Raw genomic sequence first — 15,075 nt, forward strand, 5'->3', positions numbered from 1 at the left:
ACGATAGGTGTAAATGATGATGTCTTTCCACGCCTTTGTTTTAAAGGCAATACAGTCCGAGTATGACAAATGACGTTTTTGTAAGTGTAGGTGGCCGTCCGGCTTTGCTGAAAGTGAGAATGAGCAATTTTCTCCATATTGCTTCTTGGCGTTTCAAGGCGCTGTTCAGACTTGGACCAATGAGGGTCGTTTTGTGTTCTTACTTGAATTTATACTAAATGCAGTCTGCTTCCTGATTCCATTTCTTCTCATGTAAAAATCTCTGGGACAGTGGTATTAACATCATAACTATTAATTATTATTGCACGATGTCACATTAGATGACCAGATTGGCTGCATCTATAATTGTTCAACTTTCGACCGTCAAGCACTCAGTGTTCGATACTAATGTTGAAAACATAGCATTGCTGCTTGATTACGATTTCTCCTTGCCGGTTAAACGTACATTTGAGCATCGTTCTGCCACGTGTGTCGGAGTGCTCTGATTGATCGGCGTAAATCTGAATGCTGAGCAAAGATTAAACAGATTCATCTTCCTCCAATAATCAATTAATTACCTACTGTGCCATTGAATTTAATCAACGCAAGGCTGGCTCTTTATGCGTTCGATAGATTGTTTCTTTTATAACATCGTTGTTGACAAGTTCCGTCTAATCATCAGGATTCAATAACTGAAGGCGTACAGTAGTTGGGTTACATAGCTGGTTCCAGGATTTGAAAGGCTAGCATACAGTCCTTATGCTCAGAACATTGGGACAAAAGTTGAAGAGACTAATCAAGGACATCACTGCTTTGGCTTCCAGGAAATCTGCTCTTGTGCCACGGGAAATATGATTTATCTAAATCAAAATTGAATAAGGTTGTACTGGTTAATTTGGGACATAGATTAAAAGTCTAGACTCTTGTTAAATCATAACTTAGTAATGCGTTGGCCTGGTTGGCCTGAGCCTAGTTAAAGTTTTTTTTTTTTTTTTTTCTCATTATACCAATGGGCCTGGATCATAACTTTATGCTGTTATATCTACATAACTTCTGCCATTTTAAAATAAAATTCGAAGAAACTTTTGATGAGGATGTGCTTAGCGCTGATGATGATGTATTGCACATTTATGCAGACACTTTTCCAAGGAACACATTTGGTTTGTGTCTGATCTGACCCATCACTAGATGTTTCTAGGTATTCTCTACTCACAAACTGAAGACCTACTTAGTCAAGAAAGAGAGTAGTTCACTCCAAAATGTATAGATTCTTTTATTTTCTTTTAAAGTGTCATGGATATAATGTCTTACTCATCAATGGATCCTCTGCAGTGCCCATCAAATAGAAGATGATAAACAGCTAATTAAGCATATCTGTATCATCAAGTAATCAAAGTAGCTCAATATATCTGGCTTAAAGTCTTATGAAATTAAAGTGTGTTTGTAGGGACCAATGTGTCATCAAAGAAGCATGTTAAGCCTTCTCCAAATCTTCAATCGAGACCGACTGCTATTCATGCCTGATGATGAATACATTTTCAGCAACTCTTCCTTTAATAAGTCATCCTAACACAACAAGTTGTGAGTCATGCAAATACACATCCAGAGAAGCTTATTAGATGTTAATGAAGGGATGCAATGCAAAACAGGAATACACAATTTGTAAGTACCATTAATATATTTTTTGACTCCTGTAATGTGTTTTTTTTTTTTTTTGGATTGATACCATATAAGTAAAAATCCTTCCATTTGACATTTTTCAAAACGAGGTTCAGGGTTGCTGTTCATCTGTATATTCTCGAACTATGGACTCAAGAACGGTGTTTGTCTTATTATGGATGTTGCTGTCCTCCACACCTCACTGGAAGCAAACTGGATGGAAATGGTTACCGTTGATGTTGTGTTACTGCAATCACTTTCAAAGTACCACAGGATGAGAGACTTATTGATAAAATCCAAGGTGAATATGTACTTTTTTTAGAAATAAGAATTGATAATGCTAATCCAGCATACGAGCGTTGAACCCTACACTAATCAATATGGTGAATGTGGAGCTGAAGGAGAGTTCATTCATTTCAGCCCAGAATAACCACCCGAATGATACTTTAATTGAGCTTTATGGATCAAGGGGGTAAACATTGCTAACATTCCTTCAACATTTTATATTTCTCATGAAGGAAGAGTACCTGGAAGGTTTTTTATTTCAGTAGTATGTTTGTTTTGTTAGCAGTTTTCTTGTTTGTTTTTGCGGGAAGGGTCATGAGTAAGACATAATAGAGAACAGCCGTTTTACCACTCTAATGGTCGTGTAGGCTACAAGGTAACAAAAAAAGCATACTATGATTTAAAAGCACATGATCTCACCCATTGGTTTCTGCTTATCTTTTAGATGTAGCAAAAGCATTGAAGGTCAGATTTATGAGGTTACTGCCACTTCAATCTTGCATTGATCCACCACAAACTTTGCTACCACACACTAAGGGTGCACGTTTTCTGGACAGAAATCAAATCTCAAACAACTCTATTATATGTTCTTATCGCATCTGGATCCTGTAAAGTATTGATTGCACACATTCAGTGGTGTATTGTAACAAAGTAGTAATACTTTGTTACAGTATAAATATTTTTTGGAAGTGTACTTCAATTTTATATTTTAGCAGACTTTTCATTTACTCCACTACATTTCTTAAATAAAATGTATACTTTTACTTTGATGAATGTCCCCGAAGCCTGTTCGTTACTTACTACAAAATGTCTCAAAATATTTATCTTTTGCATGTGCAGTGCGAGGGAGAATGAGAATGAAATAGCCAGAAAGTGATAATACAAAAAACAGCATTATAAATAAAAGTGGAAAAAAGATTAAGAACATACAGCAGCACCACACTTTATTTAGCGTAACACCATAGCTGTAGGCGTGGTGGGGTGGATGTGGAGGCAAAAACTCATTTAGTGCATAAGTGTAACATTTCTCAGTTTAAACATTTGTTATATTCTCTTCTTAAAGAGAACTTAGACTCAGGCATGGTCATCTGTGATGTGATCTGACTCTGGAGCGAACAACTAAAGATCACGATGAGACTCTGGAGGATCAACTAAGACTTGACAGAGACTTCTGAGAAGAACATCTGTGACATCAGTCTAGTTCATGGACAGTTGAATACAATTCACTTGGTGCACCTCTTCCCTCCATCATGGACATTTTCCTTGCACAATGCTCCAGTAAGGCTACCAGTATTGTAAAGCTGGCAGAAACTGAAAAAGGAGAGCTGGGTGCTGTCTTTTTCATCTTCTACCATCAGGTAGAACAGGCTTACTCAACCCTGGTCCTCGAGGGCCACTGTCATGCTAATTTGAGCTTCAACCTAATTCAAACACACTTGAACCAGCTAATTGGTCTGTTGTTTAGGATTACTAATAAGCTACAGGCAGGTGAGTTTGATCAAGGTCAGGAATGCGTGAATCTATTGTTGTGTGTTTCATTTTTTATGTTTTAATCAGTATGTAGCACAATGGTCCTGCAAGACACTTTTTATTTCACTATATGTTCACACATGTAGCAGAATGACAATAAAATGTTTTGACTTGATATGGAATATTCAGAGTCAGATAAGCAAATGATAATGTTTTTAGCGTCACTACAGGGGAAATAACCTGATTCATTGATAAGGTAACGCATAAGCGCGTTTGCTTGTGTTGTCAGGTTACTGATGTGCATATAAACAGCTTTGTGCTAAATTTTTGCATTCCATGTTTACCTCCTTTATGTCAAAGTGGTTTTACTGCTATTTATAATTATAATTTTTATAATTATATTACAGTGCTCAGACAATAAAAACAAATAAATAATGCACTTACACTGTTAATGTATGTATGAATTAATCTTACAGCAAAATACTGTATTAATGTTTATATAATAATAATAGTATGATTTATCTGGTTAAAGTATATTATTTTTACTGTAAAACACAATAATTTTACTTTTCTTCAGTAATATATTTTAAAACAATATTTTTAAAAAAGGCAAATGGCTCCTTATATTAATGTTATTTAATTATTGTTATTTCTTTTTATTGTCTGGAGACACTGTAATATAATATAATTATAAATATAATAATTATAAATAGCAGTAGTATCACTTACGACACAAAAGCGGTAAAGAAGCTTAGCACAAGCCTTTAGTTCAGCATGTTTGCATGCACACCACTAAGCTTATAGCTCACAAATATCAGCTTATTAAAAGGTTTACATGCACATCAGTAACCTGACAGCACAAGTTAACAGCGCTTACACGACTTTATCAATAAATCAAGTTATTTCCTGTAGTAGCGTCAAAAATAATAATTTGCTTATCTGACATTTTATTGTCGATTCTGCTATATGTGTGAACATATAGTGAAGCGAAAATATTGTGTCTTGCAGGACCATTGTGCTATATATACAATTTAAACATAAATATGAACAGAATAATAACCAACAATAGAAGTAAGAAAGCAAAACAAAAGACCCCAGTAATAACCTATACACAGTTAACCACCTGTGAGATGTTCATGGTTTCACCCAGGTAGATTTGTGGATGAGGCTTTCAAGGAAGCAGGGAGATTAAGGTTAAAGGGCTCTTACAGTCTTGGTGACAACTGTTTAGCAGACAAAGCTTTGATATTCAGTATCTTCTCATGGGTTCTCAACCTGGTCCTAGAGGGCCACTGTTCTGCAGAGTTTTGCTCCAACCAGTCAAACTCATCATCTGCCTGCCAGCTTACTAGTAATCCTAAACGGCCTTATTAACTGGTTTAGGTGTGTTTTATTAGGCTGGGCTCAAACTTGCAGGACAGCTGCCCTCCAGGACCAGGGTTGAGAAAAGCCTGTTCTCCCTGATGGCATAAACTGGAAAAGACTGGGAGAGATGGGTGGGGTCCTTCACAATACTGGTAGCCTTGCTGGAGCATTGTGCCAGGAAAAATCCAGGACGGAGGGGAAGAGGGGCACTGTCAGAGAACTAGACTAATGTTCCCACACCAGACAAATGATGCAGCTGCTCAACACACTCTCAGTGGTGCTCAAATCAAATCAAATTCAAATTTTATTTGTCACATACACATACATACATGGTACTCGACATGCAGTGAAATGTTTTTTACAACCGTCCAGCGTCGGAATAGCTTCAATTACATTTACTCACAGACTGTTACATGTCACTCTGGACAAGCAGTTCCATCATCTATTGCACTGATTACACACACAGCTGTAACCAATCAGACACACACTTTATAAGCCTTGGACATCCTCATTCTGATCACTGAGTATTTTCTGCATGTATCCCTCTCCTAGCAATAGGGACTTTTACAGAGAGCTATTCTGTGTTTTCTGACTTAAAGTCTAGTTTACCCAGAGTTTCGTCACATCTTAGCTGTTCGTCCAGAGTCACATCAAATCACAGATGCAGAGTCTTGTCTTGTCCTGCCTTTTCACTTGTCCGATGCTCGCTGCTGTGTCTCCAGAGGCGATAAGGCCTGATTCAGATTCTTGCATGATGGTGGTGCCCAGCAAAACTCCTACGAGACTGCTGGTCCGTGGTACTCAAACTCCAAGTTTGCCCTGTCACAGGCAAGCAGACTAGCAGTGAACTTCCTGCCTGTCCTCTAGCTGTGCCTGAACTCTCGTCACATCCTGACATGGATACGGACGTCGCCCGCGAATCTTCATCTCATCATGCCCATGGTCATGGAGGCCAATTTTGAACACCTCTAGCAAGCTGCTTTTGCAAGTTTTTGTGAATACATTTCAGCTTTTAATCCCTAAAGAAGATATTACAGGTTCATCAAAGTGTGTCAAAATGATTATTAGAAAAATAATGCACATCCGAGGTGGTGATCTGGCCACAATGTGAAGCTGAATTCAAAATGTTAGTTTTAGTAAATACAATATTGGCAAAAAGTAAACGATTGTCTTGAAATAAAATAAAACAACTGTACATCAGATGGCGTGAATCTCAGCTAAAGGTACTTTCCTGCTTATGTTAAATTTTTACTTGTCCATTTTTTTAATGGGGTCAAGAGATTACAGCAAGAAAATTAAGACATCTTCAAGTTTATTAAACTTTTCTCTCCCATTGCCATTTTGGATTCCCTACTTTCAGAGAGTAAAATGAGAAATGCATGAGAATCACAACTAAGTCTCCTGAGGTTTGAAAGAGTAATGGAATAATGGAGCCTTGATAGAGATTGCAAGACAATAAATATGTATTTTGTCTTTCTTCCACCACACTCTCAGTTTTTACATTTTTTGACTAATCCTTCATGTCTCATTTGTGTTCTACCTCTATTTCTCCCAAGGAATTTTAGGAGAAACATCTTAAATGTTGTCGAAACTAAAATAAGAGATATGTGAGAATCTCATCTAAGACTCCCCGAGTTTATGAAAAGCAGGCACTAAGCAATACATGTTTCCTATAGAAGTGAAAAGATGTGTGTTTGTAAAAAAACAAATCTATCGTTAAGCAGTTTTAACTTTCAACTTCTTTCTCTAATCTGTTGCTATAAAAAACACAGTCATGTACATTTGCTGACCTTAGGGTTTTCAGCTAATTTTCATTTTTGGGTGAACTCTTCCTTGATAATTTACCTTAGATGTTGATTAGGCTTTAAAAACAGAGGACTGCATAGAAATGAATAAAGAAATGCAATGCAAAACAGGAATAAAATTAGTGCGATACGCATGCTGTGATGACGTTTTCTTGTTCCCTGGGAAAAACTGTATTGATACTTTCAGCTCATGCAAGCAAATCATCTTTCGTTTTAGTTCGGTATTTGCTGTTTGTCTAAACTCTGCAACTATGTACTTGTGGATGTTATGTATTTTGGTGTCCTCCACCTCCACTGGAATCAAACTGGATGGAAATGGTTATATTGACCTTATCATTGCAATCAGTTCAAAAGTACCACAGGATGACAGACTCATTGATAAAATTAAGGTGAATATGCACTTTTGATCTATTTAACAAACTTCATATATGTGATTTTTTTTTCTGTATTTTCTTTTTACATTTTTTTTAAATTTCATGTTTTCATAGTTGATCTGTTCACTTTCATTCTAACAGGAGATGGTCACTGAGGGGTCGTTTTACCTTTATGATGCATTGGATAAAAGGTCTATTTCAAAGAAGCTACAATCCTAGTCCCACCTGAATGGACCGGTCCAAACTTCACCCAAGCAAGAACAGAGTCCTTTGAAAAGGTACCGAGAATTATGCCTTTTAATCTTGCCTACCAGATATTAAGGCTCACAAATAAATTACATCACTGGTATAGGATGTTTCTTAGACTGTTTCTATGTAAAACACAGGCCAAAATAAGAATTGATAATGCTAATCCAGCATCTCTGGCGTTGAACCCTACACTAATCAATATGGTGAATGTGGAGCTGAAGGAGAGTTCATTCATTTCACCCCAAAATACCTCTTGAATGATAGTTTAATTCAACTTTACGGATCAAGAGGTGAAAGCTGCATATCTTTATTTTTATTTTTTTTACATTTATTTTTATCATGAACTAAGAGAGGTCAGAAAGGTCTATTAATACAGTGTTTGTTTTATTAGCAGTTTTCTTGTTTGTTTGCAGGAAGAGGTCTTTGTGCATGAGTGGGCTCATGTGAGGTGGGGTGTATATGATGAATACAATGGAGAACAGCCATTTTACCACTCTAATGGCCGTATTAAAGCTACAAGGTGATAAAAAATTATTAAAATATGATTAAAATCTCCTTGGAAATGATCTCAACTATTGGTTTCCTACTTATCATTAGGTGTAGCAAAAATACTGAAGGTCAGTTTATGAAGTTGCTGCTGGAGGATCTCTTCAACAGTGCCGCATTGATCCCCAAACTTCATTACCTACTAAGGGTGCATGTTTTTACCTGACAGAAATCAAATCACAAATAGCTCCATTATGTTCTTACCAGGTCTGGATACTGTAAGTATTGATTGCCTACAGATTATACCTCAAAAAAAAAAAAACAATTTATGTTAACAAGTTGGAGTCCCTTTATTTTATTGCCCTTTTAGATATTGGGTCTTAGCAAAAACTAATTTTTCCTTTTCTTTATTATAAAATTACTATATACTATAAAATTACAATTTATCAGAGATAAATTCTTGAACTGTACACCTTTCCAGTGAAATTATTCCACATTTACTTTGAAATTATTTGAGATTGTGTACTGTATTTTACATTCACACATTTAACAGCTTTTGCAGTGTTGAATTTAATGTTCATACATAAAATAAAATTCATCATAAAATAAATTAATAATTAAAAATGTGCCTTTAAAGAAACCTACTCCCTTTGGTGACATTACATTTATAAAGGGAATCCTTTTTTAGGTGACTACATTTTGTCAAGAAAATGACCACGATTATGAAGCTCCAAGCATGCAGAACAAGAAATGTGGCAAAGCAACATGGACTGTAATATTTGAGGATTCTGTGGATAAAGAGGCACTTCGTTCTCTGAAACCACTGCAGTCCCTCCACCAGCACCATCTTTTAAAGTTGTGCAGCGAAAGAAAAGAGTTGTTTGCCTCATCCTTGATGTCTCAGGAAGCATGGGAGTATGTGATAACAGACATTAACTTCATTTGAAACAAAAATGCTTGCCTGATAACCTTTTCTTGTAACTTGTGCTTTGAGTTTGATTGCTTTGTTTTCTAGGGACCTAGAATTCTTCAACTGCAGCAGGCTGCCACACACTTCTTTGGTGGAACATCGTTGAGGATCAAACTAGTGTTGGGATTGTAACCTTTAGTACTGATGCTTCTACTCTGAGTCCCTTGACTACTATTGACAGTGACACCACAAGAGAGAGTCTTATCAAATTGTTGCCAAAAGTAGCAGATGGATGGACCAACATGTGTAAAGGCCTTGATCTAAGCTTACAGGTGCCATATTAATTGTATAGTATGCATTTTGTATGTTGGTGATGTATAAAAATATGCAAGTGATACTGGTGGGCGGTTCTTAGCCTCCATGACATGCTTTTAACATCCTTTAATGCGCAGATAGCCATTGATTACCCCGCTTATTCCATGGTAATTTTCAAAATTATAGACAAGTTAAGACTAGCACATCTTTGCAGCGCAATATTTGACTGGAAGGGTAAAATGCTGATTATTTCCGCCATTTACGGCTCATTAGCACTAACATTCTGTCCACTACATATCAGAGATGAAATAGTTCGGTAAGAAGACATTCATTTGAATTAATTCTCAATCTTGTGAGTGTGTGCGTGAGTTACCTGCTACTGTGCGTCTCTCAATCAAGCTGTGTTTACTTCAAAACTTACTTCAAAAATAGCAAGTTTACCTCTCTCTCTCTCTCCTCTCTCCTCTCCCTCTCCCTCTACCTCTATCTCTACTTGCCAGCCAATCAGAATTGAATATTCAAACAGACCATGGAATAAATAGCTATTTTATGACAGCGATCCTTTTTCTTCAGGTTCTCCGAGCAGACAATGGGGATGCCTTGGGAGATGAACTAATTTTTCTGACAGATGGTCAGGCAACAGACGACATTACTCTTTGTGTTCCATCCACGATACAAAGCGGTGCCATTATACACACACTAGCTTTAAGTAACAGTGCAAGTCATGCACTGATAGAAATGGCAAACCAAACTGGTAAGTGATATCAGCCCAAAAAACAACTTACTGTATCTGTCTCAGTGTATATCATATAATATAAGCGCCAGTTTATTATTTAATGCAAAAATGTCTTAAACAGGGGGAATATTTTTATTAGCCAATGATAAGACCCCATCTAACCAGTTAATGGACGCATTTGCTTCACTCACATTATCAACTGGAGATTTCACAAAAGAGCCAGTTCAGGTTTGTCAAGTGATCTAACGGTAGTTTTTTTACTCTTAGAGTGTCATCAATATTATGAGCATTTTAACCATATTAATTTTTATCACTCCTTTAGCTAGAGAGTGTTGGAGTAAGAACATCTGATTGGTTCAATGGGACAGTTTCGGTGGATCAGACTGTTGGGAACAAAACCAGCTTTGTGATAATCTATGAAAGAATTTTTCCCAGCATTTACATACAGTCTCCAAGTGGCTTAAGCTACACTCAGACAAATATGAATCATGATGTTTCGCTAAAAACAGTTTTTTAAAGCTTCCAGGAACGGCAGAGGTATGAACCTTGAAGTTATTTACTCAGTTTATAGTTTATAAACCAGAAACATAATTTATGGTAGGCATCTGGTCTAGGAGTTTTAGATTAAACATTTAACAACAACTTTAGACAGAGTTTATTATGATTCCGAGGATACATTTACAGAAAGCCTTACTGATCTGCTTTCTCACTGATAACTTTTATTTGTTTGATAGCCTGGGGACTGGGAGTACAGTATCCAAACTACAACACTTCAAGCTTTGACTATAACAGTGACGAGTCAAGCTTCTCAAGCTGATGTTCCTCCTATCATTGTCAAAACCCACATGAACCAGCAGTTCAGTGACGGCTCTAAACCCATGCTAGTGTTTGCTGAGGTTAGTCAGAATTACAGGCCTGTAATAAATGCTGATGTTTGGGCTACACTTGAGTCAGAAACCGGGTCCACGTGATACATTACAACTCCTGGACAACGGAGCAGGTAAATTACCCAAAATATTATATAAATTAAAAAAATAAAATAAAATAAAGTAGTATTCCAAATTTTGACAAATTAATCAGATTCATCTTTCACAGGAGCTGATGCTATCAAAGATGATGGTATATATTCCAGATATTTCACAAAGATGGTAAGCAGGAGAAGCAGTTTGAAAGTAAGAGTGAAGAATCAAGATGGACAAGCCAGATTTGCTGTCCTATATGTCCCTGGATGTGTGTTAAATGGTAAACTTTCAGATCCTGGGATATTCATTTAGATGAGATTGATATAGCTCTTATTTCTATATTAATCACTTGACAGGCTATATTATGCCATCTAAAGTGTGGTTCTAGAATACAATCAAATATGTTAAATGAAACCTATGAACTAAACTAAACTAGACTTATTTTCATTTCAATAATAACAATTAATAGTGTATAATTACAGATGTAGGTCATCATACCACAAACCTTTTATGGTTGATAGCATTCCAATTTTGTTTCATGTTTTGTCATGTTGACTTCAACAGACATCCTGTACTCAGTGAATAGGAAGCAGTAAACATTACATAGAGATCATGTCAGTTGGAATGTATCTTGATAGTCATAAAGTTTTGTTCCTGAATGAATCTGTGTTTTGAATAAAATGTTTGTGTGAATAATTGAGTTACAGTTAATTTCATTTATAGTGCAGCTGAACCCTCCAAAGCCTCCAGTTTCTAAAGAACCACTTGAGGTTGAAAACTTCACCAGAACAGACACCGGAGAGAGTTTCGTGGTGACTCTTTCAGGTACAACTCCACCAAATTTCCCCTCCGAACAGAATCACAGATCTGAGTGCTGAGATCCAGGAGGACACTGTGCTTCTCAGCTGGACAGCTCCTGGTGAGGACCTTGACCAAGGAACAGGTAAATCATACAATTACTGTACTAGTATTTAAAAGGTGTTTAATTTGTTTGGGTTACTCCAACCCAAAATAATTTTTTGTCATCAATCACAATTTTAATTAAACACAGTTTAAGATATTTTAGATGAAAACTGTGAGGTTTGTGACTGTCCCATTGATTTCCAATTAATAAACACCGTCCAAGGTCCAGAAAAGTATGAAAAACATTATGATATTAATCCATCTGTCATCAGTGGTTCTATCTGAATTTTATGAAGCAATTTTGGAGATTATCCACAGGATGCAAGCTTTTTGTCAGCCGCAACATGTTGTGTTTATGCTTAGATTTTTGAAGAAAAACAGCGCATCCTTGTGGCACTGCTGACATAGAACAGCATACGTAGTTCAGTAGATACTCTGCAAAATGGTGCTACAATAATACAGAGAGACACATAGGAGGTTTTTTTGTACAAAACGTATTCCCGTCAATTCATAACATTCGGTCTGGACCTTGACAGTCCATCTTAATTCTTCAGTCTTATTTTCAAGCTGCTTCTCCCATTTACCATCTCTGTGAGATATCTAGAATAGGTTCCATCACCGTTGATAGCATCACAAGCTTCCTGTTTTCATCGAAAATATTTTCAGTTGTGTTGTTCTGAAGATTAATGCCAAAATTTACATTTTGGTGTGGAGTATCCCTGTAATTTATTTGCTGACAAAAGTTGTTTTCAAGTTATATCAAGAAATAATATATATTGCACTGCATGTTTTTGTTTGTTTGTTTTGTTTCCTTAAGCTAAATCCTATGGGATCAGGTGGAGCTTTGACTTTAACATGCTTAAATTCAACTTCAGCAATAGTCAAGAAGTAAACACAACTGATATCTCACCTCTGGAGGCTGGATCAGTTGAACAACATTCATTCAATCTTAATATTACAATCCAAAATGGCACCACGCTCTTCTTTGCAATTCAGTCGGAGGACAAACAAAAAGCTAAATCTGAAACCTCCAACATTGCTCAAGCTTCAAAGATCCTCCCTGCTTCAAAAATATCAGACCCAGACATTAATTTGACGGTTCTTGTTATTTCCCTGTGTGTGGTAACTATGCTCATGTGCTTTATTGTTGCTGTAGTCATATTAGCAATGAAACGCAGAAAGCGCTCTGCTCAAAAAGATATGGCAAATAAGTGTCAAATCAGTTCTTGCGCCTAATTTGAACATGACTATGTAATTATTGGTATCTTTTAAGCAAAATATATCATATATCAAATATGTCATTATTCCACTTCAGAATCATGTAAATACCTATAATATATACACGTCTCAACTACTATATGCACACTACATATAAAAAACATTTTAATGCAGCTAAAAAAGTTATATTTTTGTATTACTAGTTGCCATTGTCACACATGTGGACTCTTTTGTTGTTGTTTTGTCTTCTCCCATGTGTTCAGTGTGACCTACTTTCTGTTAATTGTCTAATTGTCTTCAGCTGTGTTTTGTTAATTTAGTCAATTCCTGTGTGTATTTAGGTTCCAGTTTACTGCTGTTCTCGTCTTTAATGCATGGGGTTTTTTTTTTTTTGTCCTGTCTGCCTGCCTACCTGCTTGCAACTATATTGTTATTTTGTTCGTTTGTAGAGGATTAAAACTGTTTAAGTTTATTTTTCTAGTTGAGTGCTCCTTCTCGCAAACCACACCGTGACAGTCATTCACACCAAACACAGTTTTGCTACTACTAAAACTACTATATATTATTTGCATAAGAACTGCTTAGCAATATTTTATATTACATACAAAAAGGAGTAACCCATCTACTCACCTGTGTAGCCCCAGTATTCAGTCCTGTTCTTCAACCATGCCAACTTTAATATTCACTTAAGTTACTTGTCATATTATTAAGTAGTCACGTGTTTGAAGGAGACGTTGATCTTGTTTATTTCTCTCACAAATCAATCATTTTGCCTCTGTAGACTTAGAACATTAATCCTTTTGAATAAATAATGATGGTAATCTTATATGCCCGTTGTGTCTTGTTTTTTATTGACAAATAGTAGGTTTAGGGGCAGGCTGGGTTATGTGATCATAAATGTGTAAATAATGTAATATATAAATGAAACTGTTGTGACTGTTTACAATGAATAATCAACACATATGCAATAATGGCAATATATAATTACCTAATATATAATTTAATCATGATGATAAGATTCCCAGTATCTCACGTCTGCATATTGACACCAAGGGTTTCTTATTTAAAGCTATGGAGGACCCTGCACGCCGAAAATTGATGATAAAGGAGTACCTTGTGCATTAAAAAGTGATGCCACTTCAAATCTCAAATCTTTCACAAATCGCTTTTTGGAAAAATGTCACCAAGGGAGAGATCAACGAAGAGTCGCAAAATGTAGCGGCAAAGTCACTGGACGCTCTGATAGGTAATAATATGACTGGATGGGTTCAAATACCACAATAAGTGCTTTAAAAAAAAAACCCTTAAAGGATCTTAGTAAACCTCTAAGATTTGAATATTTAAATGATCATCCTACTGATATCTATTGAAAATGTTCAATAATATTTAAAACATATCAGTAAGCCTATTATATATAAAATCATCACTGCGTACTTTCAACTGGGATGTGGCTGTCCCAAACCCTAACCTCTAAATTCTAACTTATGAAAATAATATTGTTGTTACATTGTTAAAAAAAAAGAACGAAAACTAAAAGCGAGTATGCTTTAGTCCATTGGCAGAGACTGATTTTAACCACACCCCTACATTTATGATCAGGAAATATTCATGTGTCCCTCTTTCCCGTAACTACATGGTGTGAGTAGGTAGGTTTTATAACTTTAAGGTAAATTGTTTTCAAAAGTCGCTAACACTTTATTTTGATGGTCCCTTATGAACATTCTGTTGAGAATAAATGACTCTGCAGCTACATGTCAACTAACTTTCATTAAAGTATAAGTAGACTGTCTGATTATTATCTGCTAACTCCTTATTGTGAATGATCTCCCAACAGACTGACTATAGATAGTTTTTCAAGAACATCTATTCTAACCCGAACCCTGCCAGTCTACTAACACTACTAACACAAAAAATCTGCTTCACTTTAAGCAATGTCGCTAACAAACAATTAAGCACACCTTCACACTTTACATTTTGACCTACACATGACCCTCTCCACATGACTAAACCCCAGTGACTCCTGAACAGACTCACTGACAGCGAACAACAATAACGGCAATGACTCTTTTCCCTGACTTTGCACAATATTTACTTAACATGAACTTCAAGGTGTAATGGAACCTCTCCATGGCGCCTTGAGAGTCAGTATGATAAGTATGATGTACCGTGCTTTATTTTCAATTGCGTCAGCACCTGCTTAAAATTAGCCCTGTGTGAACGTGTGAATAATGCGGTTCACAATATGCAGCAAACACATAATTTATGAGTCAAGGTGAACTCATCTGCACACTCATTTTTATTAAGATACATCACATTTTTGAAATCCTCAATCAGAATTCATTCAAGTTGCTCAACACCG

General features: G+C 36.2%; 1 protein-coding gene and 1 pseudogene across 1 annotated transcript in view; both read left to right on the plus strand.

Annotated features, from left to right (window-relative positions):
• The window catches only part of LOC122359133 (TRPM8 channel-associated factor homolog), a 112,782-nt gene that overhangs the window by 2,013 nt on the left and 95,694 nt on the right, over positions 1-15,075 (plus strand). The gene's annotated exons all lie outside the window — the stretch shown is intronic.
• LOC122358598 lies at positions 3,174-13,313 on the plus strand (annotated as a pseudogene).

This window comes from Puntigrus tetrazona, chromosome 15 (genome assembly GCF_018831695.1).
Source record: "Puntigrus tetrazona isolate hp1 chromosome 15, ASM1883169v1, whole genome shotgun sequence".
Taxonomy (NCBI): domain Eukaryota; kingdom Metazoa; phylum Chordata; class Actinopteri; order Cypriniformes; family Cyprinidae; genus Puntigrus; species Puntigrus tetrazona.